Source organism: Mus musculus, chromosome 6 (assembly GCF_000001635.26).
Source record: "Mus musculus strain C57BL/6J chromosome 6, GRCm38.p6 C57BL/6J".
In the NCBI taxonomy this organism is placed as follows: domain Eukaryota; kingdom Metazoa; phylum Chordata; class Mammalia; order Rodentia; family Muridae; genus Mus; species Mus musculus.
Genome location: NC_000072.6, coordinates 116,833,670 through 116,861,641, shown reverse-complemented (window position 1 = coordinate 116,861,641; position 27,972 = coordinate 116,833,670). Strand labels below are relative to the sequence as shown.

At 42.9% G+C, this 27,972-nt stretch overlaps 1 long non-coding RNA gene across 3 annotated transcripts in view; it reads right to left on the bottom strand.

Annotated features, from left to right (window-relative positions):
- Positions 1–1,119: 1,119 nt before the first annotated feature.
- Gm36873 overlaps positions 1,120–27,972 on the bottom strand; it is a 66,058-nt gene continuing 39,205 nt past the window's right edge. For 2 of the 3 annotated variants that reach the window (XR_377979.1, XR_869390.1), the window contains one exon: positions 1,120–1,192. This is a non-coding gene — a long non-coding RNA (predicted gene, 36873). Of the gene's footprint in view, positions 1,193–3,505; positions 3,707–27,972 lie in introns of those variants that run through there. The other variant, XR_377978.2, reaches the window with a different exon arrangement.

Below are 27,972 nucleotides of genomic sequence, written 5' to 3'. Positions count from 1 at the left end.
AACGTAGACGGGGCATTGCAGAACACACTGCGGATGCCATGAAGGGGCATTCCAGAACACACTGCAGATGCTGTGAGGGTTTTGTGGAAGTTGGAAGCTCACAGTTCACCAGTCAGCTCTCCCTGTCCTGAGTTAGCTGTGAGTCACTGTGACCCTCTTGTCTGGATCGCTTACCTTGTTCCTCAGTTCCCCCAAGGCATCTTATACATCTTAAGGTTTCGTGCAGCTTTGAGCTCTCTGGCCTAGGTCATAGTGACCCACTACCTTCTCTTCTGAACCTCAGACATAGGCAGCTGTTTTTTTACAATGCGCCATGTGTCTCCCTGGAGCTCCCTTTCTGGTCCTGATGAGCTGAGCTGCCACTGCCTTACAGCTTCTGGCCCCTGCTGGCCCTACTCCTGTCTGTAAACTTCAACATCTCCATTTTTATCTTCTGTGCTCTCTGCACAAGCTCTGCCCATCCCCCAACATCCTTTGATGTTCTTGAACAATGTCAGTCCTCTTCTTCACTTATTTATTTATTTATTTATATTTTTTATTGGTTATTTTATTTACATTTCAATTATTTTGGTTTTATGGTTTTTTGGTTTTTTGGTTTTTCGAGACAGAGGTTTCTCTGTATAGCCCTGGCTGTCCTGAAACTCACTCTGTAGACCAGGCTGGCCTCAAACTCGGAAATCCATCCACCTGCCTCTGCCCGGCTTTACAAATGTTATCCCCCTTCCTGGTTTTCTCTCTGAAAATCCCCCATCCCAATCCCCCCTTCCTCTGCCCCACCACTCTAGCATTCCTTTATGCTGGGACATCAAGCCTTCACAGGACCAAGGGCCTTTCCTCCCTTTGATGCCCGACAAGGCCATCGTCTGCTACCTATGCAGCTGGATCCATGGGTCCCTCCATGTGTATCCTTTGGCTGATGCTTTAGTTCCCTGGGAGCTCTGGGTGATCTAGTTGGTTGATATTGCTGTTCTTCCTTTCTTTCTTATTCCAGGCACACATTTAGAGGGTCCCAAAAACTGTTGGGTGGTTGTTTGCCTGTTGTTTGTTTGTTTGTTTGTTTGTATCCATAGTTCAAGAATTCCAGCAGTGCAGTTCCGGAAGGTAATAAGAGCCTCTAGCTTGTTTCCAGAATGTTTAATTACATGTGGATAGCTGCCATTCTGACAACTTCTTCAGATTCATGATGCAAATGCTGGAAGAAAGCAAGGGGGAAATGTGTCAGCTACCATCCGACTGTTCCTTGTGTGACCACCCTGGAGCCCGGATACTTGGTGGTAAAGAAAGTTCCTGAGATGATTTTGGGACATCTTTCTGTACAGTAATCTGCCAGCAGGTTATATCACAGACTAATTCCAGAAAGAAAATCTGTCACATAAATACTAAACTATTTAATTAAAAACTTAAAAGAAAAGCCAAAAGTATAGTCTAACCATACAGCAGTTGCCTAACATACACAGGGCCTGAGTCCTGGCTGCAGTACTGAAAAACAGAGCCCTGCGCTGACCTGTCAGTGAGAGTCCCACAACAGGCAGGAAGGTGTGGTCATTGGTCTTTTGTGTGGACCATGGCTGTACCCGGAATCCTGACCCTCATGACTTGCATAGACAGCCCTGTTGTCTCTGGGGTGTGAGTGAAATCTTACTTTCATTTTTGAGAATATTTTTAAAATTCTGCATCTCCTCCACACAAAGCCAGTGTAGATTTAACATTCCATCATTTTTTAAATTACAGACAGATGGACAGCTAGATAATAGAGAGAAAAACAGATAGATAATAGATAGATGGATTGATAGATAGAGACAGATAGAGGCAGATTGGCAGATGGATGGGCAGATAGGCAGTCAGACAGACAGATCTCCTGAGTTCACTTGTTTAGTTTCTCCATAGGACTGCATATTCCACAAAACCCAAGATTAGAATTTCTCTCCTATGTTCCCAGAACTGGCCTTTCCTAGTTGTCCTGTGAATATTTGCTGAAGGAAGAGATTGATTACTTTAAGGACATGGTCTTAGCCTCAGATTATATAAATAAGAAAGAATGTCTTAGTCAGGGTTTCTATTCCTGCACAAACATCATGACCAAGAAACAAGTTGGGGAGGAAAGGGTTTATTCAGCTAACATTTCCACCTTGCTGTTCATCACTGAAAGAAGTCAGGACTGAAACTCAAGCAGGTCAGGGAGCAGGAGCTGATGCAGAGGCCATGGAGGGATATTCTTTACTGGCTTGCTTCCCCTGGCTTGCTCAGCCTGCTCTCTTATAGAACCCAAGACTACCAACCCAGAGATGTTCCCACCCACAAGGGGCCTTTCCCTCTTGATCACTAATTGAGAAAATGCCTTACCGTTGGATCTCATGGAGGCATTTCCTCAACTGAAGCTCCTTTCTCTGTGATAACTCCAGCTGTGTCAAGTTGACACAAAACTAGCCAGTACAGAGAAGTTATTTAATTGGCTCATACTTTGGAAGATCAGGAGTCTAAGATCATGTGCTAGCATCTAGTGAGTGTCTTCTGTTGCTTCATAACACAGCAGAGAAAGAACCAGTTGCCAGCTTGGGCTGTCCTCTTAAAAAAAAACAACAATGGCATCTCTCTGTTTGCAGATGAGATGACCCAGTACTTAGAAGACCCTAGAGACTCTCCAAGAAATGCAGTGAAGTAGCAGAATACAAAGATCAACATACAAAGCTCATCAGCTTTTCCATAAATCAACAGTAAAGGCCCAGAGAAAGAAATCGGGTCAACAATCCCATTCACAACCATTTCAGGAAAGAGTAGCGAGGTTAGGCAAATGAGACTGTATCAGATGCAGCACTGGCTTTGGGTACATAGGGTGGACAGCTGAAGTGTGTCATCTCAGGCATCCCCTAGAACTTGCCACCTCTGTGCTACCTGCAGAGTCAGTCTGGTGGGAGACAGAGTGCGATGGCTTCATGAGTTTCCCCGAGAGCCAAGGTACTGGGAACACGATTCCTCACTAACTGCAGTGCTGGGGTTGGAGCCAGGTGGGAGGGCTGAAGGTTATGGGGTGAAGCCCAATCCCAATGGACGAATGCCTTTGGGCTGGAGATGGTTTAGCTACATGAGTTTGGAAACCTCTCCCTCCTCTGCCTTTTTCTTTCATATGTATCTGCTTGTTCTTCCGCTTCCTGCATGGAGTTGAAGCATTTCAAGTGCCCCCCCCCCCCAGAAGTCAAGCAGATGCCAGTGGCATCTCCAAAACCATGAGACAAAACACCAATCCATTATTTTCTTTATAAATTATCCACCCTCAAGTACTTTATTATAGCAACAGGAAATAGCCTAAGACAGATGAGATGGGTGAAGAAAGGAGATGAATTGAAGGCAGAAAGAAAAGGGGCAAGGAGGATCTATGCATACCATCCCTCCTGGGAAAATCCTCTCTTCATCATCTACTTCCTAAGGGAGCTTTCCCTGGGCCCAGACAACTGGCACCACACCCTGCCATTTCAGACTTTTACATCCTGGCTGCAGATGCTCTTACATTTGCTTGGGTGGTGATTTCAGTAGTAGGGTGGCTCCACCTGGGCTCAGAAACGCCAGGTGGACAAAGCCTCGTCTCACTGATGTACCGCTATGCTTTCAGTGCAGGTCATAGAGTAAGTAACTGGGCACCTCAAAAATATTTGTTCATGTGGAAGATCAGAAATGGCAGTTGTTATCAGTTATAACTTACGCATTCCATTCTCACCGTGCAAAGAGATGAGGTAGTCACTATTGTCGGTGTGTTATGCTTCTGAAATCTCACATTGAAAAGGATGTCCTTAACTAGAGGCCATGAGAGCTTGACTAGCCTCAAGCCTCCTAATGATACTCTTTGGCCTCCTGAGATCTGTGCATCTGTTACAACACAACACAAATGGGCAGCCCTTGGACCAGGTGCTTTCTTCCCACGCGGTTCTGGGCAAGTCTTTTCCATGCTCGATCTTCTAAAGCATAGCCAACTTGAGGCTGACAGAAGACGTTGATCCCCGATCTGTTTTGTTTAATGTGTGTTGTTTTAGTTGAGTTTTAATGGCCTTGGCTAAGTAAAAGTGCTAACACTTTAAAACTTCCTAGCTCACACAACTGCCCACTTTGAGTTTTCTGGACCTAATCAAGCATCAACGTTAACTGTATGCTTGGGTTTCTGAGCTTTTGAGCCTCCAGCCCCTAGACCAGGTGTCTCTGCATCCTAATTACTTACACAGCATTTTGCAGACATTCTTCTCCCAGTTAACCCCCCCCCCCCAGCTCCCCTCTACACAGAGTTCTAGATAGATCAGCATTTGCCAGGTCTTAGGTCTCTAGACCCAACAAATTCCATGTTACAGTATGATGGTCTCTTTCACTGTGTCAGTGAATGTAAAGTCTATTCTGGGTAGTTTTAGGATAAGCATTCAAACATGTGTGGAGACCCTCAGGAAAAGGGGAAAGATGCCTACAAAATAGCTCATATATTCAGAAAAAATTTAAACCATATGTTTTTGCTTCTTTTACTGATTCTTTTACAAGTAAACCATTAAAGTATAGTCCTCTAAGAGCTGTTTGATGTCCCAAGAGCTCCCAAATATTTTACAAGCTGTTTTCCTTAGAACCAAGAGGATGTGTTTAAACTTACCTAAGAGGTATGGAAAGAGCCCAAATCTGAAGGATTCTTTCATGGCCTTTGAATTGGACCCAACAAATATTTTGGCCTCTCGATCTCCATGGTGGGTAAAATCTGTAACTGCCAGGGTGAAATCGGGCTGACTTGGTTTTTGGAGACCAAGTCACATGGGAAAGAATGTATGTGGATGGATCCAGGCTTGGGGAAGGTGTCACATTTGTAATTGTAGCTTTTCTGATGTTTGGCCTCATTGTCCGCACTAAGGGCCAAGTGAAAATCAACCAAAGGTTCCTGGCAAATAGGTTCGTAGCCCACTCATCTGAAGGCTGCATCTCAAGGTTTCTCCTACAGTTACTATTGCAAACAACTGACATCTCTCTTATCATTCCAATCAGCAAGGAATAGGAATCTCACCGCACTATGTGAACTGCAGTAACCCAGGCAGCATGACTGCTCTGCACATCCCCTCACCTGTTCTATCATGAATATACATGTATGATTCCAATCTGGCTTGGGCAACAGTGCTTGCCAATGTCTCATCTCAACTGATGCTGGCCTTAACAGATGTGTTTTCCTCCCGCTAGGTTATTTATTTCATTTTCTGAAAAAAGAATAAATGCAATAGTAGTTTGAATATCTCTGCTTTTTGCAGTAGAGTGCTCTTTACAAATCCACACATAAGCAATCTTACTAGTTCTTGTTATTTTTAGGGAACCCTGGTAGCAGCCTTCCCATCATCCTCACCATCCACAGAGCAGTAACATTCAGGAGGAGTGGGTGGTTTTGAAGATGGCATGCATTCCATGATTTAAAAAAAAAAAAAATGGAAGCAATATCGTTGGAAGAAGTTTGGTTTCAGCAAACACTACAGGACAGGAAATCCACCCAGGGGGCTAGTGTGGCTGCATTTCAGTGAGCACCATAGGGCACTATAACCACCCAGTGGGCTAGTGTGGCTGCATTTCAGTGAGCACCATAGGGCACTATAACCACCCAGTGGGCCAGTGTGGCTGCATTGTGTCAAGAACAGGTCAATCTGCAGCCCTAAGAAAGCAGAGGAGGGGTGTGAGCCTCCTGTGGATGGTCACCCATCAGCTGTGAAGACAGACGTCTTCCCAGTGAGCTGATTACCACCTTCTAGGCTGAGGACAACAGAGAGGGCTGGCCAGGTTCACTGTAGTTTAAGAAAAACAAGCTAGTCAAATCAAGAGACTTCTATGACTCTGTTATTATCCACAATGTAAAATCCCCCCAGGCACCTGGATCTTTTCAGAATGAAAGCACAGTTGCGACAAAACTCAGGTCTTTGTCACATCCCCTGGAGTGTACATGCTAAGCAGTCAGTACGGTATTTGGCTGAGACTGTCCTTTGGTTTAGCATGGCAGGGCTCATGGGTGCTACCTCTGCCTCCAGTGGCACTTCTGTCCTCCTCATGTCCAAAGGAAGCAGGTGATTCAGTAAGCACAAGCACACCAAGTCCTTGAAGCCCCAAGAATTTGTCCTTCAGAGTGCGGCGGGCAGGAACACACTAAAGATGTGCTTTTAGCATTTGCAGTCCATCATCTCTTGACAAAGAAAGAGAATATTCTAAAGGCAGATCGGCCTTCTGTCCATCACCCATCAAAATAACTCCACTGTTCACACCAGGCTTAACCTGGAATTCCCACAGTCATTTGTTGGCACCGCACTGCTCAGTCAGCTGCTGACTCTCTTAGCATCCAGTCATCAGTTTTCTCATAGCTGGCCTTGCCTGTGCCTCCACACCCAGCATTCTGTATGCATGCACCCCCATGCATGCATGCACCCCCATGCATGCATGCACCCCCATGCATGCATGCACCCCCATGCATAGGCCCCTGTGCCTCAGTCCTATTATTCAATGACACTGACACCCGACACGTACTGCTAGGAAAAAGCTCTCAGAGCTTCATTCTGACCTCAAATGCAAATCTTGGCCATCTTGGTCAGGGCCTCATTCTCTCAAGTGGTGTGCCCTTAGGATTCTTCCTTCTTCTTACCATGACCACACCCAACACTCACCATCGTTGCTGGCTAAATTGTCAGTATGAGAATCAAGACAAGCCTGCCTTCTAATCATTGATCCACTGATAGACTTTGCTGAGCATCTCAGCCACCTAGATCACTTTCAACATATATAAAATGGATGCTGACAAGACTTCAACAAGATGATCCATGTCAAGACATGGCTTTTTTTTTTTTTTTAATGTAGTGAGCAGCCTGTCTCTAGTCATTGTGTTTGCCAGAACTGTGTATTTCACCTTTCTTCTTGCTGGAGGATTTGAAACATCAGACGGACTGGAGCACTATGCTTGTTACAGACAAGGTAGTCTATCATACTGTTGGACCATGATAGAGTTCTTTGGAGCTCACTCTTCTTCTCAGGTCATGCCTGCACACTCTAAGCATTCTGACTCAGCCCTTTCTTCCTCCTCGTGTCTCAGAGATGTGCACAGGGTGCTCATCTGCATCAGGTGTTCTCAATTCTGTCTGCCTGGAACTAGGTCGTGTGGAGTGCACTGAGTCACATGGCCTTGCTCTGGTTCTAATATGACCCTCCATTCAGCCTGACATCACCCCTTTAACATTTGCATTTGGAGACACATAAAAGGTCATTTATACTGTGTCTGAGAAAACCACACCTACCGACGATGCCCGAGGAGAATCAAAGGAGAATGTGTGAATCCTGCTAATTTGATTCAGTTCTGCCAATTTATCTCCTGTTACTTGGCTAAGGAGCCCGGATTTCCATTAATTATCACTGTACTTCTGATTGCAGATGCTCCCCTCTGTGCTGGTGTGCTGGGGCTTCTGTGGCAGAGTGCTGCAGCTGGAGAAACAGAGAAGTCTCACAGTACAGGGGACTCAAGTCCTACCTCAAGGTGTCAGCAGAGCTGGTCTTTTCTGAGTACGCTTGCCTTTTCACACAGGTGGAGAAGTCTTTCTGGGTCTCCATAAGCTCGTCACTCTGTGGTTGTCCTTAGACACCCCAAATCTCTCCTTTTTATAAGGATGCTAGTAATATCTGGCTATGGAATACACAAATGACTTCTCTTAGTTCTTTACATCAAATCACTTCCTACAAATAAGCTTACAACCTGAGGTGCTTGAGGTTCAGAGCCAGCCTATCTGTTCTTCTGGACAGTCACCTATGGCTCTACTATAACTCTGGAAATGTGTGTTCTGTCTCTCAACCCTCACTTCATTTGCACTTCTTCAAAGTATCTCCAGATCAAACTTCTTAATTTTAAAAGTAATCTTCTCTGTCTTGATGATCTGAAGTGTTTCTCTGCCATAATGGACCAAGGCAGAGAGGAAGTCAAACCTAATGTCACGTTCTATGTCACTAAAAGGCTAAAAAAAGTAAGCTTTTAGCAGTAGCCAGTCAAATCCATGCATGCAGACAGAAGGTGGCCTAAAACTAGAAGGATCCTCAATGGAGCTGAGTTTAGCGGATGCAGACAGTATCCAGAAATGGTTGTCATGGGTCCAGAGTTTGTCTTTGTAGACTCTCGTTTTCTTGTCTTATAACCCCCTAAACAATACAGCTGAGTTCAGCTGAGTTCAGTTCAGTGTAGTTTGGTGCAGTTTAGTGGAAAGCAATTGAGTTCAGTTGGCTTTGTGCAGTCAGTGTGGTCAGTGCTGCTCAGTTCATGGAATTCAGAAGCAGTTGTTTGTAGGCTTAGAGTTTTTTCAAAACCTACTTTATTTAGGATTCTTAAATGATTCAAGCCCCTTTCTAACCTACTAACCAGAGGTGGGAAAAAAAGAAGGTTAATAGGAAAATGGTTTTGTGGAGCTCTTTAGAAGTAGTTCCTTGGAGCTGATCCTGTGCCACAGAGCTCCATACCTAAATACCGCCAGAAGAGAGCTGGTCTCTGAGAAGTGCTGACTAGCCTGTGAGCACAGGTAAGAAGACCACTTCTGTTCAAATACCTGGTCCAAGAGGGACCTGCCCAGAGTCATCAGGACACAGGAAACAAGGAACAGCCAGGAACAGGATCCTTCCAGTTTCCATCTGCATCCTGGAGCTGACCTCGTGCCACAGATCTTCATACCAAATTCCTCCAGGAGAGAATTGGTCTCCCAGGAGTACTGACACACGGGCTTGCAGGAGGGAAAAGCAACAGTCAGAGACAGCAAGATCAGCTAACACCAGAGATGACCAGATGTCAAGAGGCAAGGGCAAGAACATAAACAACAGAAACCAAGGCTACTTGGCATCTTCAGAATCCAGTTCTCCCACCACAGCGAGCCCAGGATACCCCAACAAACCAGAAAAGCAAGACTCTGATTTAAAATCACATCCCATGATGATGATGATAGAAGACTTTAAGAAGGACATAAATAACTCCCTTAAAGAACTACAGGAGAAGACAGGTAAACAGCTAAAAGCCCTTAAAGAGGTAGCACAAAAATCCCTTAAAGAATAACAGAAAAATACAACCAAACAAGTGAAGGAAGTGAATAAAACCATTCAGGATCTAAAAATTGAAATAGAAACAAAAAAGAAATCACAAAGGGAGAAAATGCTGGAGATAGAAAATCTAGGAAAGATCAGGAGTCATAAATACAAGCATCACCAACAGAATACAAGAGATAGAAGAGAGAATCTCAGGTGCAGAAAATACAATAGAAAACATTGACACAACAGTCAAAGAAAATGTAAAATGCAAAAAGCTCCTAACCCAAAACATCCAGGAAATCTATGACACAATGAGAAGACCAATCCTAAGAATAAAATGTATAGAAGAGAGTGAAGATTCCCAAATAAAGGGCCAGTAAATATCTTCAACAAAATTATAGAAGAAAACTTCCCTAACCTAAAGAAAGAGATGTTTATAAACATACAAAAAGCCTACAGAACTCCAAATAGATTGGACCAGAAAAGAAATTCCTCCTGTCACATAATAGTCAGAACACTAAATACACAAAGAAAGAAAAAATATGAAAAGCAGTAAGGGAAAAAGTCAAGTAACATATAAAGGCAGACCTATCAGAATTTCGCCAGACTTCTCACCAGAGACTATGACAGCTAGAAGATGCTGGGCAGATCTCATACAGACACTAAGAAAACACAAATGCCAACCCAGACTACTATACCCAGCAAAATTCTCAATTACCATAGATGGAGAAACCAAGATATTCCATGACAAAACCAAATTTACACAATATCTTTCCACAAATCCAGCCCTACAAAGGATAATAGATGGAAAACTCTAACACAAGGAGGGAAACTACACCCCAGAAAAATCAAGAAAATAATCTTTCAACAAACCCAAAAGAAGATAGCCACACAATCATAAAAACAAAAAAAAAAAAACATAAAAAATAACAGGAAGCAACAATCACTATTCCTTAATATCTCTTAACATCAATGATCTCAATTCCAAAATAAAAAGACATAGAATAACAGACTGGATGTGTAAACAGGACCCAGCATATTGCTTCATACAGGAAACCCACCTCAGCAACAAAGACAGACAGTACTTCAGAGTAGAAGGCTATAAAACAACTTTCCAAGCAAATGTTCCCAAGGAAAAAAAAGCTGGAATAGCCATTCTAATATTGAATAAAATTGACTTTCAACCTAAAGTTATCAAAAAAAGACAAGGGCACTTCATACTCATCAAAGGAAAAATCTACCAAGAAGAACTCTCAATTCTGAACATCTATGCTCCAAATGCAAGGGCACCCACATTCATAAAAGAAACTTTACTAAAGTTCAAAGCACACATCACACCCCACACAATAATAGTGGGAGACTTCAACTCCCCACTCATCAATGGACAGATCATGGAAACAAAAACTAAACAGAGACACAGCTAAATTAACAGGAGTTATGAATCAATGGATTTAACAGATATCTATAGAACATTTTATTCTAAAACAAAAGAATATACCTTCTTCTCAGCACCTCATAGTACCTTCTCCAAAATTGACCATATAATCAGTCACAAAACAGGCCTCAACAGATACAAGAAGATTGAAATAATCCCATGCATCCTATCAGATCACCACGGACTAAAGCCGGTCTTCAGTAACAACAAAAACAATAGAAATCCCACATACATGTGGAAGCTGAACAACCCTCTACTCAATGATAACTTGGTCAAGGAATAAATAAATAAATTAAGAACTTTTTAGAGTTTAATGAAAATGAAGCCACGACATACCCAAACTTATAGGATACAATGAAAGCATTGCTAAGAGGAAAACCCATAGCTCTGAGTGCTTCCAAACAAACAAACAAACAAACAAACAAAAACACCTAGAGAGAGCATACACTAGCTAGCAGCTTGACAGCACACCTAAAACCTCTAGAACAAAAGAAAGCAAATACACCCAAGAAGAGTAGAGGGCAGGAAATAATCAAACTCAAGGCTGAAATCAACTAAGTGGAAACAAAAAGAACTATACAAAGAATCAACCAAACCAGGGCTGGTTCTTTGAGAAAATCAACAAGATAGATAAACCCTTAGCCAGACTAACCAGAGGGCACAGAGACAGTATCCAAATTAACAAAATCAGAAAAGGGGGATATAACAACAGAAACTGAGGAAATTCAAAAAAATCATCAGATCCTACTACAAAAGCCTATACTCAATAAAACTGGAAAACCTGGATGAAATGGACAATTTTCTAGACAGATACCAAATAGCATCAGGTAAACCATCTAAACAGTCCCATAACCCCTAAAGAAATAGAAGCAGTCATTAAAAGTCTCCCAACCAAAACCAGCCCAGGACCAGATAAGTTTAGTGCAGAGTTCTGTCAGACCTACAAAGAAGACCTAATACCAATACTCTTCAAACTATTCCACAAAATAGAAACAGAAGGAATACTACCCAATTCATTCTAGGAAGCCACAGTTGTGCTGAATATTCTCCCTTGGAGATGGAATGGTTTCTGTCTCATCAGGAACTTGTCACAACTTCCTTTCATAGAGGACTTCGAAAGAGATTTTTTCCTACTTCTATCATGTTTAGTATTCCAAATAGATTTTAAAAACTGGTTGAATGCATATTACTTTTAGCTTCAAAAGATATCAAGTATATTTAAGAGACATGTAACTATTATAAATTTTTTTGATAACAAAAAAGCCAATACAGTCACACATCCATTTGCATAGAATTTACATTGCATTCCCTATATATAGGCCAAAGATAATTTAGAGTAAAAAGGTGTGTGTTTTACTTATGAGAACATTATTTTGCATAATGGACTCCAGTGTTCACAGATTCTCCTTTCCTCCATGAATATAAAGGGTGGGCAGTATAGGAAAATTAGAGCCATATTTCTAGTCAGGATTCCACCTTAGGAATATTCAAAAGCTCAAACCAAAAAAGAACTTACCACTAGCTGCGCTGGGAACCTCTTCCTCTAAGGTAACAGGGTGGTTATCAGCTGATTCACTGACTATATGCCTCTTGCTGGGTCTTGACTAGAAACTGAGAACCCAGATAGAGCATGACTTTGTAAGCTAGCTCAGTCTCTGGATACCTGCTCCGTTCAGTATTCATTGGTATCCCTCTCAATCAGGGACTTACACCCTCAAGATAAGGCTTCTGAAAGCAAGGTATCAAAAAATGTTAGTCCTGGGCTCACCCCTCTGAATAGTTACAGCAAGCTGGGCCTTATCTAGCCAAAGGATAGATAAGGACTTGACTTATAAGTCCTGAAGGATTCATCCACTGTCCCCAAACCATGCCAAGTTTTATGAAATCTCTGGGCAGCAGAGACACTATTTACATTAAACTTTTCTTCAGGTAGAAAATAGCTCCCCCTGTCCCAACCTCCAAGGCTCCTCTCATTTTCTTCTAGGCTCCATCATCTTTCCAGGCTCTTCATCATTTCTGGGTCCATTCCCAAGGCATCCTCTGGCTTTTCTCAGTCTCTTCTAACAGGCTTCCTCTTCCTAAATAAAACACACTCTGAAGCAGTCCCTGAACCCAGAAGGTGCTGGCTTGGGATTGCCTGCAATTTTTCAAGAATGAAAATAATAGTAAGTTAAAAAGCTCAAAACCTTTTTTTTTTTTTTTTGAAAACGGAGTCGGAGCCATGAGCACAGCTCCCTGCACAGCAGCCTTTGTCTCTGAGGACCTGATAGCCTGGCTCCTCTTAAGACATTTTACACACCCAGGAAAAGTCTGAGATGTTAATGCGTGGAGACCCGGTGCCATTTACAGGCCATACCTTCTCTTCGAAAGCGTCTGTGTTAATCAAAAGTGATTAAAGCCAGGCGCCCACTGGGGCCTTCTTTCACAGCTTGGAAGAAGGAAGGAACAGCAGAGATGGTTATCTGACAGTTCAGCAGAGATTCGCTCCTTTCCATGAAAATATACAAGCTGACAGGGGCTGTGCTGCACGCTTACAATTTGTCTGATCTCATCGCCTTGCAGCCCAGGGAAGCCTGGCTTGTGTATTTAAACACAGGAGCTGCTGTGGGGCTTGTTCATGGAAGGCCATACTCAGCTGGGAACCTCCAACCACAAACTTGGCTCTCATGTCACCTTGAATGTCACCTTCAGGGCTGCAATCAGTGATTTAGGCCAATGGGAAAGTGTACCCGATTCCCTGTACTCCTGCAACCATTCTGTCATTCTCTGCACAGGCTCTGGTTTGGGCTGTGCACCTATCCTAGACCTCAGGCTACTGTAATCTTCACCAGGAGTCTTTGATGTATACTATGGACAGTTGTAACCTTCTCCCTGGAAAACAGGAACGTGGCTTCTTCTAGAGCGATATGAAGTGGGGAAAAATGGGTGCCATCACTTAATGTGTAGGCAGCAGTCCTGACAAGGTAACTAATTGTAAGACAGATTCAGCAGATACTATTTTCAGCCTATAAAATTGTTAGTATAATTTTGGTAAAGCCTAATAGCCTGATAGCTATTCTCAGATACTATTTTATGTGTGACAGAGGATGCTCACACAAGCACACACACAAACACACACACACTGTGTGTGTTTACGGTGTGTGTGTGTGTGTGTGTGTGTGTGTGTGTGTGTGTGTGTTTGTGTGTCTATGTGTACATCTGTCCCTGTGCTCTGTGTGTGTCTCAGTGTGTGTGTGTCTGTGTGTCTCTCTGTGCATGTTTTATAAAGATTTTCTTCTAAACATCAGAGTATTTTCAAGGAAAGCAGTTAGTTCAACGTGCTTCAAGAAGCTCTATTTTTAAAATGAGGAATTAAAAATAAACTCAAAGATATAAAGAGTCTACCCTATTAATCGGCTCTGCGATAGAGATGAGAGGGTGGTGAGATTTTTGTGCCTCAGCACAGTGAGTGCTAACTTCTCACCTAATGTCTGATATAGGTCAGGATCTTCAGACAGTTTTTCCCTAACCAACCTGTGGTTCTATCACCCATGAACTGGTGGGCTGATTAAAAGATTAGTAAGCTAAATTCAAGATTGAAGTCCATCAATTATATCTAAAACCACCTCCCTGGACTCAAGTTGCAAGAAAGGTTTGGATATGCAAACTTCCTGAGTTACCAGAGAGAGGAACTCTGAGAAGACCCCATGACATTGACTCTGCCAGTGCCTTGAATGTTTTGTGTTGCATAACAACTTCCTTGATGCCATGCAGAGCAGTGATCACATGGTTAGAGAAGAGGCAGGAGACCCTGAGAGGCCAGACTCACGCTTCCTAGCATCTCACTCTCACAGCACCTACCCCACACCTGCAATGTCTGACCAGCTCAGAGAATCCAGCCTCAATCTCTCCTCAAAGACAGTTGGAAGCTAATTACTGTCCACCAATCCGCACCTCCTGAGGTCTTACCTCCATTCAATACTGTTGAAGTGAGGAACTAATCTCAGGATGAATTTTCACAGAAAGAAATTCCATCCACACAGCAGCAGCCACCAGTAACTGAGGAAAACGCTGTGATGTCCTACATGAAGCTCTATGCCTTCCAGTCTGCCTCCAAATAGTATTCAGTGAAATGTGAGTGTCTTGGCAGCCTATGGTGTTAACTCACATAGGGACTCATGATAACTGTAGAAAGCACATTGCCCACCACAAACAGGCAACTGTGCGCATGTGTGTGCGCACAGTCAGCATCAGCAAAATGACCAAGTTATTCTTGACCCAAAGTGCATTCTATTTCAACAGTTCTCCAACTTTATGTAACAAGTTATAACAAAGTGCCTAGGATCCAGCTAAGGCTGTAACTACCTGTGAACCACCTAAGAATGACCAGCTCTTCGGCCAGAGTTAGTAGACTTTTCGGAGATGTCCCTGACCCCAGAGAAGCTCTGCTAAGGTGAGCCATGGTTATGGGTGAGAGTATGTGTCTCAGGGACTGAGAAGTTTCAGAGGGAAACGAGAGCACCCAGGCCTGGAGCTGGAGATGAAGCTGTTCTCTACACTCTCTCGAGCATGTGGCTCCCAAGAGGATCGCCACTACTCTGTAATCCAGCTTTTTCTCCAGCCTCATGATAAGTGTGTAAAAAAAAATGCTTCCAGAATGTGCTGCTAAAGTATCCAGTGATTAAAAGCATCCCATATCTCAGGAACAAGCTGGAATCAGTCAAGATAAGCAGACTTCTTTACTGCAGAGCTTGTTTGAGCTGCAAATACACTAATATGTCACCTCGGTCCCAGATAGGATCGGTTGTAATCTGTAACATGTTCCACATGACTCCACCAACTAATTCTGTGACTGGGAACATCCTGTGATGCTACAATGCTGTTAAACCGTGTGGGAAAAATGTCCATCTGCTGAGCTCTCTTTAATAAAAGCCGGCTATAATTATATCAGCTTTAGCTAAGTTCTGCCAAGTTGTTGGGAGGTACTGTATAGCACTAGAAGGTCACGTGGCAGAGTCTAAGCAATGGTTTCTGCTCTGTCCCTTACATGGTTTGGCTTGAGTACATTCAGAAGGCTATGGATATGGGTTGTTACAGACTATCTTAATGGAAGGTCATGGACCCTTCTGGAATAGCCTCATCCTACGGAACATATTGGATAATCACAAGGTAGGAGTGATTCAGAAAACACTACCTCCCTCTCTCTAAATAGTTCCAGAATCTGATTTTTCATCACCTACAACCTGACAAGTCACCCTATCTCCTCCTGGATTTATAGTGTAGTTTCTCCCAGACATCACCAGAGTAAACCTGCTGAAACTCAAAGCAAATAGTGACATACCTAACTTGAGAGCTTTCTGTGACTCCTCACTAAGCCCAAAGTCAAAGCGCTTACACTTTCTCACAAGGTCTCTGTAACCAGTTTTTCCTCACCACCCAATCCCCAACCCCAAAGGACCGTGCCCCTATTCATTTCCTTCCATCTGTCCCTGACTCATGTTGCTCCATCCAATTATGACCTTGTATTCATTACTTTTATGTATGGCACTATTAGAATGTGTGGACTTGTTGCAGTAGGTATGGCCTTGTTGGAGTAGGTGTGTCACTGTGGGTATGGGCTTTAAGACCCTGGAAGCCAGTCTTTTCCTAGCCATCTTCGGAACAAGAGGTAGAACTCTCAGCAGCTCCAGCCCCACACCTACCTGGACACGGCCATGCTCCTGCCTTGATAATAATGGACTGAACCTCTGAACCTGTAAGCCAGCCCCAATTAAATGTTTTATAAGACTTGCCTTGGTCATGGTGTCTGCTCACAGCGGTAAAATCCTTAGACACAAGGCAATTTATGGAAGGAAGAGTTTATTTGGGATTATGGTTACAGGTGGACAAGAGCCCATGAATACAGGGAGATCTGGCAGCAAAGCAGTAGGCATGGTGTTTGGAACAGGATGCTGAGAGCTTGCATCCTTTACTGTAAGCACAGAGAAGAGAAAGTAAACTGGAAGATGAAGATTGAGCTCTTATTATCCACCTCCAGTGAAATGTATCCTCCAGTGCAATCTTTATATCCCAAACAGTGCTACTAGTTGGGGACCAAGTGTTCAGATGCTTGAGACTATGAAGGAGATTTCTCATTCAAACTACCACATTTCATTCCCTTGCTCCCATAGTCTCCTGATTACATCATAATTCACAATGCACCAAGTCTACCCTCAAAAGTTCCTAGCCTTTCACAGACATAACACTATTTAAAAGTCCCAAGCCCAGCATCTCCTCTGAGACTCAAGGCAATCTCTTCATCACCACCCTCTGAAATTCAAAGGCAAATTACATACTTCCAACAAATAATGGCACAGAGTATGCATTGACATTCCAAAAGGAAAAGTTGGGGCATGGTGACAAAATACCAACTCATACCAGAACTCAGAAGGGCAAATTCCAACTCCTGTACTTCCATAATTAGTGTCTGGGACTTGAATTTTCAAAGGGCTTTAGGTGGCACTAGGCCTCCAGGTTTGCTGCCTACAACACACATCTCTCTCCTGCAATGATTCCACTTCCTGTATGCATCCCTTCTCAGATGTTCCATGGTTCTCACATCTCCAACACTTTTGAGGTCTCCAGTGAAACCTGGAGATTTTTCTTTCAGAGCTCCATACAGTGCTCTCCCACCGGCTCTTGCACTCAGGACCTCCCTTGGTACAAGTTGACAAGTCTTGATTTACTCTCTGGAACCATGGAGGAAGAATCCACAGCCCCTTCTGTCTTGACTCCTTCATGCTTCAGGTCAGCTGCCAGCATCCTTGCCAGCTGGACCTGCATCCTTGAACAACAGCAGTGCTTCCATTCATGTGCTCGCTGGGAGCATCGGTGCCTTATATCCTTGCTCAGGTCGGAAGCTTAGCTGGGCAGTGTCTTGCCCTGAAAATACCTTTCCCTTTATTCCAGTGCTGATCAGAAGGCCTTTCAATGGCACGCATCCTCATATCGCTTTAGCAGAAGCCTTGGTTGAGACACTAAGTTTCCTGATGCTTTATTTTCTCTTCAAACTGCACATTTGCATTTCTTTTGGTCCACCTGACTTTTCCCCATGATCATTAATAGTAAGTCATTAATAGTAATAGCCATGCCACAGATCCAATATTATGCTGTCTTGAAATTGCCTTTTAACTTCTGCTTATAGTGTTCAACAGTTTCTCTACTCCAAAGTCTCGAAGTCTTCTATATTCCTCCCCAAACATACACAGTCAAGTTCTCCATAGCAACAGCCTACTCTCTGGTACCAACTTTTTTATTAGTTGCTTGTATGTTGCTGTGGGGGAAAAAAGAGCCCATGGCCAAGGCAGCTTATGGATGAAAGAGCTTATCTGGGCTATGGCTCCAAATGAATAAGGTTCCATCAGGTCGGGAGGCACGAAAGCAAGTAGCAGGCATGGTGGCTGGAGTAGGATGCTGAAAACTCACAGCTTATACCATATCCATAAGCACAGAGAGAACACTGAGAATAGAGATAGGTCTTAGGCTCTGAAAGCACACCCAGTGACATACTTCTTATACCAAGGCTGCACCACCTAAACACATGCCCAAGCTATGGGGGACATTTCTCATTTAAATCACTACAGCCCCACTGCTGAGCCTATGGCATTCCCAGCCACTTCCAGGTCAGATTTAGTTAGCACTTAATACTCCTTCTACATGGACAACTAGCTACCTCCGAATTTCTTCCCTTAACTCTCAAGGATCTTGGTTTAAAGGTCATCTTCTTGGTGAAGTCTTCTGTGTGTGTCCTATTTAAAATCACAGCCCCTTCATCCTCTCAGATCTCCCTGTCTCCTTAGCCTGGGGTGCTTTTTCTCCACAACACTCAGCAATACCAGGAGTGCTTCAGTTCTCCTCTATTTCTTTATACTGTGTCCCCCTAGATGGAAATAAATGGCTTGTCATGTGTCATTCCCTGGAGTAGCTTCAGCCTTCAGGAACTAAAAAGTATTTGCAGAAGAGAAGAAAACAGTTAAGCAAATTGACAGGCAGGGTTTTCAGAATTTCTACAAAATGGGCTGGTCAGAGTCAAGTCATAGTCTGAAACTAAACTCAACGAAAAGAAAGACGAAGCAAAGAAAGTCAGCAGTTTTTCCAGGTATGAATTGTTTTGCTTCTCCCTGTCACAGTTCTGTAACCAGCCAGATGGCACTAAAAAGGTCACTGGTCCTTGGGTGTAGAGGAAGGAGCTCTCGACAGGGGTTATACTTCTGAATATCTATTTGTTTACCCTCCCTCTTATTGACAACTATTATACCTTTTTGTTTCTGTAGGCTGAAAATGATAATCACTCATTCACTTGGCAATGCTTTGGGTCTAGATTTCCCTATTCTGAAGGTAGATAGAACTTCTCAAGTCCTTGTAGGGTCTAGTAAAAGATAACAGTCACAAATCTCTTCAGAAAGTCAGTTTTACAAATGAAGTATTTCTATGTGAAAGAAGATTCATTGGAAATTAAGCAAATTCTTTTATTGATGGTGTTCTCTTGAGTAGACTGCACAAGAAAATAACTGCCTATTAGGCAACAGGACACACTCACGAGTCTCTGATCAGTGCCAGGATACATTTCCATCTGGTTTATCAACTACTCGGAGATTGTTGATGAGAATATCTCAAGCAGAATCTTGTACACAGAAAAGCCAAGCCAGAGATCAGTGAGGTTGAAACCTGAAGTTAGTGTCCCTCTATTTTCCCTGTCTTGCATGAGCTTGCACTTGTGAGGGATGTCCTCCTGGGACAGCGCTGGTTTAGAAAACGAGTAAGTGAAAGAAAGATGGTGTCAGTGCTACCCTTTTGTTCTCCAACTACAGTTGAAACATCAGAGACCTTCTGAAGACAGTAGCAATGACATAAAATGCAGATGGAGGCATGTAGTCCAGTGTTCTACCAACCCAGGTAGATCCTGGTCCAGTCACTCTGTCTCCAATCAGCAAACCACTACGATGAACAAGGAAGGTCTGTTCCTAGAAGTGGCCTCATGCCATCTTGTAAGAAACAGCTTAAGGCCTGAGGACCCTGTGTGACATTCTTATCCCTGCACTCCAGGCTCTAGGGTATGCTCAGTGGGTTCATTTAATACAGAACAAGATATGGTGGTGTTGTGTGAGGTTTCGGTGTTGTTTTTGTCTTTACTCACAGAGCTTTTTGTCATGCCCAAATAAGGCAGCTGTACTCTATGGTGTCCTTAGAGTCCCTGTGATCCATCTCTTCTGCTTTGTCTCTTTGTTGCTTAGGTCTGCGGTCTTCCTACCCAGCAACACAAGCTCATACACCATCAGCCCCCAAAACCAAACTGAGACGTCTCCATGCCTGTGTTTTTGTTGGATTTGCACCTGGACTTCAGAATGTTGACAAGATGATCAGTGGAGCTCCACTCTTAGTAGCTGTGAACCACTTCAAGTGCAATGGAAGCAGGATAAGGAAGAAATGGGATCTTTAGATAGAATAAGCAAAAGGAGACTAGCACTAAAAAATATAATAGAGAAAGTAAAATGGAAGAAGTTAATTGTTCTATGTCAGTAGTTGAAGTCAAAGGGAAAATCCAACAAACAGAACAAAAGTAAAATGGAGCAATAAAGTCCTTGAAAACAATAAAGTAAAAATCAAATGGCAAAAACTGTGTGCAGGGCTGAATATTATAATCTCAGCGTTCTGGAAGTGGAGACAAGAGGACTCTGAGGCAACACTAACAAGAAATACACAGACCTTACGGTAAGCCAATCAACAGACAGACAAAAAAGTAAAAGTCTGAGGCTCCTTGAAGATGAAATGGATGTTTATGTTCTTAATACTTTGACTGAGTACAGGTAAAAATGTAGAAATTATATAACAAAGTCTAGAAGATTAAAATATAGACAGGTTGAGTAATTATCTAAGAAAAGCATATGCCAGCAAGTAACATGGCAATGAGTTTGTTGTGTCTCCTTTTGATTTAATATAGTTTATTGTTATCATCATCATTATCATCATCATCATCATTATTATTATTACTATTATATCTGTTCTTATTGCTATCTCTAGGTTCTTTACTTTTCTAGTGCCAAAGAAACTAAACAAGAAGAAAGGCCCAAGTGAGGATGCTTGAACCTCACTTAGAAGGGGGAATAAAATAGCCATAGGAGGCAGATGGAGGGAAAGACCTTGATGGGAAAGGTGATGGGGAGGGGAATGGGGAATTTCAGGATCAAGTGTGGTAAGAGACAGGAGAGAGGGCCAGAGGGTCAGAAGGATGAATGTAGATCAGCAGCTGGCAGAGGTGGGGTGTATGAGGCATCTGTATGACATGCGAAAAACTTGGGATAGTGGAGGCGCCCAGGAGACTCTAGGGGTAACTCCAGCTAACACTCCTAGCAGTAGGAATATGGAATCTTGGGTGGCCACTTCCTGTAGCCAGGCCCACAGGATCCCCGGTGGAGGAAGGGATAAGGACACCAACATACCCACAAGACTTTCAACTCAAAATTTGTCCTGTCTACAAGAAATGTAGGGACAAAAATAGAGCAGAGACTGAGGGAATAGCCAATCGATGACTAGCCCAACTAGAGATGCATCCCAAGGGCAAGCACCAATCTCACACGCTATTAATGATACTCTGTTATGCTTGCAGACAGTAGCCTAGCATAACTGTACTACGAGAGGCTCCACCCAGCAAATGACTGAAACAGACACAGAGACCCACAGCCAAACTCTGGACAGAGCTCCAGGAGTTTTATAGAAGAGTTGGGAGAAGGATCGAGGGCCCCAGAGGGGATAGGAACTCCACAGGAGGACCAACAGAGTTAACTAACCTTCAATCCTTGGTGACTCTCAGAAACTAAACCACCAACCAAAGAGCATAGACTGGCTGGACCTAGGCCCCTGCACATATGTAGCAGATGTGCAGCTCAGTCTTCATGTGGGTCCCTCAACAACTGGAGGACTGTCCCTAAAGCTGTTGCCTGTCTGGATTACTTTCCCCTTACTGGACTGCCTTGTCTGGCCTCAGTGGGAGAGGATGCATTTAGTTCTGCAGAGACTTTATGTGCCAGGGTAGGGGGCTACCCAGGGGAACCTTCACCCTTCTCAGAGAAGTGGCAGGGAGCATGTTGGGTAGGGAATGTTTGAGGGGACCGGGAGGAGGAAGGCAGTGATTGGGGTATAGGGAGAATTAATTAATTAATTAGCTAATGGGGGAAGAGAAAAGGAAGGAAAAGAAAAGAAGAAAAGAGAATAGAAGGGAAGGAAAGGGAAGGAAGGGAAAAGAGAAGAGAAGAAGAGAAGGGAAGAGGAGAGGAGAGGAGAGGAGAGGAGAGGAGAGGAGAGGAGAGGGGAGGGGAGGGGAGGGGAGGGGAGGGGAGGGGAGGGGAGGGGAGGGGAGGGGAGGAGAGGAGGAGGAGGAGGAGGAGGAGGAGGAAGAGGAAGAGGAGGAGGAGGAGGAGGAGGAGGAGGAAGAGGAAGAGGAAGAGGAAGAGGAAGAGGAAGAGGAAGAGGAAGAGGAAGAGGAAGAGGAAGAGGAAGAGGAAGAGGAAGAGGAAGAGAAGAGAAGAGAAGAGAAAAAAGAAAAATTGATGGCCAGTAGCTGGGCAGTAAGAGGAAAGGTAGGACATCTAGGCAAAAATAGGCTCTGTGAGAAGAATCAGGCAGACATGGACTATAATAGTCAGGTTAATTTAACTTAGATGAGCTAGCCTGTAGGTAGTCAGCTAAGGCTTAAGCTACATTAAATGATAATAAATTTCTGTGTTATCATTTGGGAGCTGTCAAGTCCAAGATAGTCCAGTGATACAACATCTCATTTTCGCTAGTCTAGGGGACAGAAATGGAGCTATTTACAAGACATATTTTGGACAGTAGATATTAAACTCTAGTAGAAGACCACAGAAGAAAGCCACATCCACCTTCCTCCCAACAGCAAGGGCTAGATGGGAAGTCTCTATTGTCACTCTTTCAAGAGTATAATGAGACTGCTCCTTTCACTCCTAAGTGAAAAAGGAAGTCTGGGATTTCACCTTTGGCACACATCAATGGTGTGTCCCCACCTCCTCCCAGATTCTCCAAAGTGTCAGCGGGCACATCGCTGCACAGTAGTAAGCAAACATCTGTCCAGGTGAGGATGGAATGCTGTCTGAAGATACCGGCTAAAAGGCAAAATTAGGTCAGAACCCAGAGCTTCCAGACAGTATCCTAGGTGCCTGGGGATCAAAAAACACATTCAGACTAAGAGGACTTCAATGTGAATAAAAAAAAAAAAAAAGACAGTCAAAAAATGAGAAGAGATCGTGGGTGTTGGAAAGATAGGTCTGACCCCGTCCATGTCAGGCACTCGCTTCTCTCTGAGACACCCTGGACACACTGCACTGGTTCTTCCCCGTATCCATAGGTCCATAGAATGTGGCATTATTAGGAGATATGGCCTTGTTGGAGTAGGTGTGGCCTTGGCAGAGGAAGTGTGTCACTGTGAGAATTTTAAGGTCTCAAATGCTCAAGCTACGCCCCAATGTGGCCCCGTCTCCTTCTGCTGCCTTTGGATCAAGATGTAGAGTTATCTCTTAGCCAACATAAAAATCCTCCAGTAAGCAATTGTGAAAGTACTTAAAAGCAAATAAAAGAACAGCATCTCAGAAGAAAAAAAAACAAATAGCAAAAACATCGTGGTGGCGCTCGCCTTTAATCCCAGCACTAGGGAGGCAGAGACAGGAAGATTTCTGAATTTGAGGCCAGCCTGGTCTACAAAGTGAATTCTAGGACAGCCAGGGCTACACAGAGAAACCTGTCTAGAAAAACCAAAAAAAAAAAAAAAAAAAAAAAAAAAACATCGAAAGGAACAAAACAGAAACTCCACTATTTAAAAAAGTGCAAAACTAGAAACAGATTGAATGGAGAGAGTGCAGAAGGAAATGAAAGAGCTCAAAGTAGAAATTACCCAAACTCGGAATGATCCAAATTTGGGAAGTCATCTAAACTTACATAATCTAAAAGCAGAACAAATCCAAAACAAAATTTTTAAAAATTGACACTGAAATTACATTATACTCAAATTTTCAAAAGCTAAAGACAAGGAAAAGTACTTTTGAAGGCAGCCAGGAAAAGCAGCTGCCCTGAAAGGAGAGAGAGTTTGAGTCTGATCACACACTTCTCTGACTGAAGTGACATGTCTTTCAAATGCTGAAAGAAAATAACTACCACCCTGGGACTCTACGCTCAATGAAAATATCTTGTGGTAGGAAGGAGTGTCCTTTGGGTATCTCCCCAAGAGCCCTATAGCTGGGTCTTGAAGGAGATCGATTCCCAATTTTCCTAAGGAACCTGCATAGTCATTTCCATAGTAGCTGTCCAAGTCTGCACTCCCACCAGCAATCGAGGAGAGTTCCCCTTGCTCTACTCTACATCCTCACAGCATGTGCTGTCACTTATTATTGATCTTAGCCATTCTGACAGCTTTAAGACCAAATCTCAGAGTATTTCTGGCTAAGGATGTTGGGCATTCTCTGTTTAGATATGTACCTGAGTTTTAACTGTTTTTTTTTTTAATATCTAGTTTCTTGAGTTCTTTATATATGTTGGATATTAGACCTCCATTGGATGTGGAGTTGGTAAAAAAAAAATCTTTTCTCATTCCATAGGCTGTCTCTTTGTCTTATTGATGATGTCCTTTGCCTTACAGAAGCTTTCCAGTATCATGATGTCCCATTTATTAAGTGTTGATGTTAGTGCCTGTGCTGTTGGTGTTCTGTTCAGGATGTTTCTTGTGTCAACACATTCTAGGTTCTCCCTTCTATCTAGTTCATTATGTTTGGTCTTATGTTGATATTTTTGATCCACTTAGATTTTTGTGCAGAGTAATAGATATAAATCTATTTGCTATTTTCTACATGTGGACATCCAGCACCATTTTAAAGATGTTTGATTTTTTTCCAATGTATATTTCTGGTTCCTTTTTCAAAAGTCAGATAGATATCTATAGATGTTTAAATTTATGTCTGGGGCTTTTATTCTATTAATGATCAACACATCTATTTTTATGCTAATACCTTATTGCTATAGCTCAGTAGTACAATTTGAAATAAGAAATTTTTATATCTCCAACAGTTCTTTTATTGTTCAGGCACTTGCTTAATTATATTCATTGTAGCTTTACTCATAATAGCCAGAAACTGGAAACAACCTAGATGTCCCTCAACTGAAGAATGGATAAAGAAAATGTGATACATTTACATAGTGAAATACTACTCAGAAGTTAAAAAAAAATTACATTATAAAATTTGAAGGCAAATAGACCCAACTAGGAAAAAAACATCCTAAGTGAGGTAACCCAAACCCAGAAAGACAAATATGGTATGAATTCACTTATAAGTGAATATTAGCTGTTGAGTAAATGATAATTAAGGATAACCCACAGAGCAGAAAGGTTAGGAAAAAAAGAAGAGCTATAGAGGGGAAGTATGAATCTCCCTGGGAAGGGGAAATAGAGTAGACTCTGTGGGTAGACTGGGGATGAGGGGACTGAAGCAGGACCGATCAGGCAGTGGGAGAGAGATGGATGGGGAGCATGTGAGAGGCTGTAGGAATGGCCGGAGGCATTTGGGGAGTGGTGTGGAAACCTGGGACAGTGAAAACTTTCTGAAATCTACGAGGGTCACCATAGTGAGGACTCCTAGTAATGCAGGATACAGTGTCTGATCTGACCATCTTTTATAGCCAGGTAAGGCTTCCATTGGTGAGACTGGACTAATTTTGGTTGAGTTGGTGGCCACAGTGGTCCAATGAAGATCTCTAAACACCCCAGACTGACGCTAGGACAGAAAGTCACTCTCTGACAGTGGGGCCCCATTGCCAAGGAAAACTTTCATTCAGCTCAATGAATATAGAGAGGTAGAACTGGTGCAGGCTTATAGCCTTCACCCCTACGTTCTAGTCTCTGGTGAGAGAAGGGACTACGGGATAAAGAAAGACACCAACCCAACTACAAATCCCTTGACTTATAATCTGTCCTCCCTGCAATACATACTGGGGTAATTGTGGCACAGATCATGTAGGAGTAGCCAACCAATGTCTTATTTAACTTGAGGCCCTGTCTTAGAGTTTTATTGCTATGAAGAGACATCATTTAATTGAGGCTGGTTTACAGTCTCAGAGGTTTAGTCCATTATCATCATGGTGTGAAATATGACAGAGTACAGGTAGGCATGGTGCTGGAGAAGGAGCTAAGAGTTTAACATCTTGATCGAAAGGCAGCCGAAGGCAATTGTGTGCCACCCTGGGCATAGTTTGAGCATAGGAGACCTCAAAACCTACTTCACAGTGGCACACTTCCTCTAGCAAGGCCACACCTACTCCAACCAGGGCATACATCCTAATAATGTCACTACCCGTGAGCCAACCATTCAAATGCATGAGTCAGGGTCGAACCTATTCAAACCACTGTAGACTCACTCCACAAGAGGGACCCCATGTCTGACACTGCTTAGAAGTCCAGAAACAAAAGATTAGATAGCTCAGAGACCTAGAATAGAACTAAACACAACTAACTCGTCTTTAAAAGTTCAATGAAATGATTCCTAATGGTGTACTGCTATACTCATAGATCAGTGCCTTGTCCAGTCATAATTAGAGAGCAGCAAATGGGAGCAGGTGCAGAGACACACAGCCAGACATTATATGGAAAGAAACCACTCAGAAGAGAGCAAGGAAGGACTGTAGGCGTCAGAAGGGTTGAGGACACCAGAAGAACACAGCTCACTAAATCAACTAAGCAGTGCTCACATGGGACTTGCAGAGACTGGAATGGCTTTAAAAGCATGGGATGGCATGACTCTGTACCAGGTCCTCTGCAGATAGGTTATGGCTGCTTACTTGCAGTTCTTGTGGGAGTCCTAACAGTGGGAGTGGATGTGTCTTTGACTCTTTTGCCTGCTCTTTCCCTCCTATCCGTTTGCCTTGTCCAGCCTCAATGCAAGGGCTTCCACCTTGTTTTACTGTGCCTTGTGTTTGTCTTGTTTGACTGTCATCTTTTAAAAGCCTGCTTTTCTCTGAGAAGGAAACAGAGTGGAAGTGGGTCTGGGGGAGAGGGGAGGTAAGAGAAAGCTAGGAGGAGTGGAGAGAGGCAACCTGAAAGTAAAGAGATGGGAAAAACATAACTTGTTTAAATCTTAAGAAATAGAATCAAGAATGGCCTGATAATGGCATCACCCAGAGAGTGAACAAAGAAATTCCCCAAGCAAATATGGATGCAAACATCCTCAGAATGTGAGTGAATAGTGTCGTGGAGATTATTATTACGGGAGTTGCTATACTGCCTTGTTGCCTTTAAATATCTATTAGGGATTTCTACCCCGTTTCAGATCATTTAGTTCCTAAATAAAAGACACAGAGACTTTTGGATTTATAATAAGCTTTAGAGCATGAGAACTGAGCAGACATCGGCGATCTATGTTATTTTGTCTGCTTCCCCGTCAAAATCCCTGCGATATTACTTGCCATGTTTTGTTTGGGTTGCTCCTGCTCCTTCAGGCCAGCCCTTGTGGCCATGGGCTTATGATTCATGCTACTCCATAGTGACCTTGTCTTTTTTTTTTTTTCTATTCCTCATGGTCCCTCCCCCAGACCCCAACCCAGGAACCTTTGCTCTGTCCTATCTCTTTTGCCCAACTCAGGTTATAGGCATCTTTATTAATCAATCAGGGATAACTTAAGTGGCATGTTTAAATAGCATCATTTAGTGTATGTAAGATCTCCTCACTTGGAACAACCAGATCATGGGAGCCAGTATTTAGTTAGAATACATAGAAGCATAAGACTATCTACCTACATTCTCTCCTTTTGTCTAATAAAAATGCCTTTTCTCTTGCAATAATAAACAACATGTAGTAGGAACAATTATGAAGCAATTATGAAATATATGGTATAATAATTGTATTTACATTGTCCAGTCCATTTGTATTTGGCAACTTAGGAGAAAGTATTCTATGACTATCTAATCTTCAATCCCATCAGAACCTTGAAAAGAAATACATTTTATTTGAGTATGCAGGAAGTGCAGGTCAGCAGCTTCCAAAACTACAGAAATGATGGTGTAATGGCTACCTGAACAGTTCCCCAGAATTGTCTTTATAATATTGGAGCATCTATCTTTAGCCTTCTGGCCCAGTATATTTGTGAAACAGGAATTATAAATCACTGTCTTGGCAAAAGCTCAGCAATAGACTTCCCTGCATCCATTTGCCCTTTCTAGGCAGCATTATGTCTGCAGATGAACTTAGGGCATTTTCTTTACCCAGTGGCTAGCTTGTAATAATTGTTGCAATTCCATATGAAGGTGCATCAAATATGATGCTCATCAGCACTGAACTGAAAAGTTTCATTGTGTAATGGATAAGAGTAACTACAGAGACCCATAACTGATTAGTGCTTGGGATAAATAACCATTATTTATCTATAAGTAGAAAATCTGTTCTACCCCCTCCAAGCCTTGAGGAACATTTTTAAGAGAGAAGGGGAAGAATTGAAGA